We start from the raw sequence: 4,066 nt of genomic DNA, 5'->3' as shown, positions 1-4,066 counted from the left end.
CAGAATCATATAATTTTTGTGAAATTGTGCTTATCTATAATTTTTACAAGTTCAACAATTTTTTGTCATACCTTAGTTAATTGCGCTGAAGGGGTCGTTGTCGTATATGTAGTACCCGAGGTGTCGGCGAGTATGTCGCCTACGCCTACTCCCTAACCCTAACCCTAACCATATCAGATAGTTACCTCGGGTACATATTATACGCCATTATACGACAACGACCCTTCGTGCGTTACTTGCATGCACATTTCAAAGGGGATGTGGTGATTTAGGTGGATTTGGTATTTAAATTCGACTTTCATATCCTGTTCTGTTGTGGGTTGGTAATATCTGTTTTCTACTTTCAGGGGTTTAAAAAAACATTTTACACATTCGCTTACTTTCATTTAAGAACATGTATTCCTTTATACATTACACTATTGGTGGGAAATTATCATAACTATATTATCATTGTAGCAAAATCGCAGCATATTTAAACGTCCAAGAAACAAAGGCAACGGTAAATCCACCTGAAGCTGAAGGTCTATAGCATAATCCTAGTTGACATGAATTACCGCATTACATAATATTCTGAGACGTACAAAATGCGTACTTTGGGCACGAGAATGCTTCGTACAATGAACAACGCGTGAACAGCTGATGAAGCACCGACTGTCTTTGTCGTCGCATTTTCTCGTCTCTGGAAGCCACGTCGTGATCAGCGGTTCCAGTTGAGGCCTATGTGCTGTGTGGCTGCTCACACAGACTATGTCTAAGTTTCAGGGTCACCTGGCAGAAGGGGTATGTAAGTGTGTAAGCCTCCACACTCTGATGAGGCTGATAGAGGATTCGATCGGTTTAGATGTCGTCTTAAGTGTTGAGAGAGAGAGAGATTAAAAGAGATGGGGGGGGGGTTGCTCGGCTTGTGTGTTCCCTTACTGCTTCTTCGTCAGATAGGTTGCTGATTAATTTTAATGTGTGGTGTTTTTTTTTGTAAACATTCCATACATGTCACCAACTTTATAAATGGAGATCCTTGTGCTGAACCTCAATTTTCGGTTAATTTTTTAAGTGCAATTTGATTTTTATTGGTTGTATAGTTTTGCTTCATATTTCTCCTAATTCTGTTTTTCTCTGAACCAGCATTGCTTTGCGTTGCTGCAGATTTGAGTCCCGTAAAAGTACAAGCCAGGGCTGTCTGCTATTTGTCACTATTCTGTCGTCTGCTGCAGTGCTAGTTGGGGTGGTCATGTGTGCAGTCTTACCAAATCCATCATTTATAACACGTTGTTTATAATTATTGAGTCTCTGGATGTGCAAAACAGATCAATGAGTGGTTGAATAAAACCGTTTGTGTGCGTGCCTGCGTGTGTGCGTGCATGAATAAATTAATGGGGATGGGTGCTAATAGAGGTTATGATTTCTTAAGACGGATCTCCTTAATGTACGCATATAGAAAGGGAATGAATTCGGATAGTGGATAGTGGATAGATAGTCATTACGGAGTGCACGTGCTCGTGTGTACGTGTCAATAGTTTTTTGTAGCATGTGCCTGGTGTGGCTGTGGAGGGCAATGAGCGAGTGGTAATATTACTGAGAGTAGTGTGTAAGATATAGAAGTACTTAAACAATACATTGAATTATGCAAATATTAGGCGTCAAGTAAATTCAGCAATAATCTTAGAGAAAGGTATGCATGTTAACATTGATTTCACATAAAAGAGCGACAGATAACAGGTCTAAGCGTATTTGGGGTAGTATATAATCGGGAAGAGCAGGTGTATATAGATCAGGAGTAGATAATAGGGAATTCCCTATTATTTACTCCTGATATATATATAATAGATAAGCTATGAGAGTGCTATAGGTGAGGGGGAGGTCGGGAAGCAAGGTCCATCATTCGTACACGCGTTTCTGTTACATTACGTAGTGAAGCGTGTTTCTCACTGCTGTACCGTTTATTCCGCGTGCGTGGGTGCCGGGGGGGGGGGGGGGGGGAGGTGAGGGTTCAGTGCGTATGCACCGTCTACGTGGGTTTGTAGGTGTGCGTTATGCGGGTACACCGTAGGCAGTGCATTGTTTATGTGTCCAATCACGTTTATGTGTCAGCTGTGCAGGCAACGCACGGGTAACCTACTTCTCACTGGTCAGTGGCGAGCTTGGGGCATTGAATAGGGGTTGCTCTCGTAGCCTGAGTGTGTTTATGGCTGGTGTGCAGTGTAGATTTTCCACATTGATCTATGCCTAGCGTTCATGGGATTTTTGTTTGTTACGCCACCAGTGGAGATAAAGGGGGAAGGCTGTCATATCCGCCTAAGTATGAATTCTGCAATATTCTTTGTTAAAAAAAAAGCTGAAGGCAGGTTGATGTTAATTTCTGTCGGCACTGCCAGGAAGGCGTCTGTTGGAAGAGTTTTAGCTGGTTCCAGTTTACATAGAGCTGTCAGTAAGCTCACGTAGTTCATGCAACCGCCTGTGACCCTGTTTTGCAGTGCATATGTTTGAGTAGTAGTGTCTGTGGCTGTGTGTATCAGGTTTGCCGATTTCCGTAGCTTGCTTCACTACTCTCCAGCGGTACGCTTCGATAACTGCACGTGCGTTGTTCTATCAGTCGTACGATTCCATGCGGTAGTTCAGTTACAATTTCATTCGGTAGTTTTTGTTGTATTGTGTTGTGTAGAGGAATGTTATTACTATGTGCAAGTTTAAATCCTAGCTCCAGCCAGCTGTTATCAATGTGAGCCGCTTCATGTTGCATTGTCACCACATTAGAACACTGCCTGAGCTTTGTGAGGCATTTCTATTGTCCCCTAAGAATGTATAGCAAATGAAGAACGAGTGAATGGTTATTTCCAGCGTTCTACTGCCCCCCCCCCCTCAATTTGGTATTTAACATATTTCCAGCATTCTGTCTTGCACCCCCATATTTACTGTATAGCTCTTACACGTGTCAACCTCACCTTACATTTCCCGTACAGTTCTTACACGTGTGAACCTCACTTTACCTTTCCCGTACAGTTCTTACACCTGTGAATCGCACCTTACCTTTCCCGTAAAGTTCTTACACCTGTGCACCTCTCCTTACCTTTCCCGTACAGTTCTTACACCTGTGAACCTCTCCTTACCTTTCCCGTACAGTTCTTACACCTGTGCACCTCTCCTTACCTTTCCCGTACAGTTCTTACACCTGTGCACCTCTCCTTACCTTTCCCGTACAGTTCTTACACCTGTGCACCTCTCCTTACCTTTCCCGTACAGTTCTTATACGTGTGAACCTCACCTTATCTTTCCAATACAGTTTTTACACCTGTGAATCGCACCTTACCTTTCCCGTACAGTTCTTACACCTGTGAACCTCGCCTTACCTTTCCCGTACAGTTCTTACACCTGTGAACCTCACCTTATCTTTCCCGTATAGTTCTTACACCTGTGCACCTCTCCTTACCGTTACCATGCAGTTTTCACACCTGTTCACCTCTCCTTACCATTACCATGCAGTTTTCACACCTGTTCACCTCTCCTTACCATTACCATGCAGTTTTCACACCTGTTCACCTCTCCTTACCATTACCATGCAGTTTTCACACCTGTTCCCCTCTCCTTACCATTACCATGCAGTTTTCACACCTGTTCACCTCTCCTTACCATTACCATGCAGTTTTCACACCTGTGCACCAATATCCCTTCATCTTCCTGCTCGGTTTCCTTTCAGTTCAATGCTACATATTTTACCATTAGTGCGACATCAGCATGATTACAGATAACCAACCATGGCAGCAGGGGTAGAAATAAGGAGATATAAGAGATGGTCCACAGGATTGTTCTCTAATAGTAATGCGGTGTGCAAGCCTAAGAAATAGAATTTACATGGTGATAAAATGGTTTAATTATTCACCTACAATGAATGTATTAAATTGACTAGGTCACGAATTTTCTATGGTAAAATTTGTAAAAAAAATTGTTGCCATTTTTTTACATTAAAGGTAAAACTAACCGGACTAAACGTATCGTCAAATTCTTACCTGATAAATCCAAAAAACCTGGACGATTTGATATTAATGTTCCTAACATTAATTGCTTGCTATGG

The sequence above is a fragment of the Priapulus caudatus genome, unplaced genomic scaffold (genome assembly GCF_000485595.1).
Source record: "Priapulus caudatus unplaced genomic scaffold, Priapulus_caudatus-5.0.1 Scaffold878, whole genome shotgun sequence".
NCBI classification, from domain to species: Eukaryota; Metazoa; Priapulida; class Priapulimorpha; order Priapulimorphida; family Priapulidae; genus Priapulus; species Priapulus caudatus.
The sequence above is the reverse complement of the archived record's forward strand: the minus strand, read 5'-3'. Positions refer to the sequence as shown.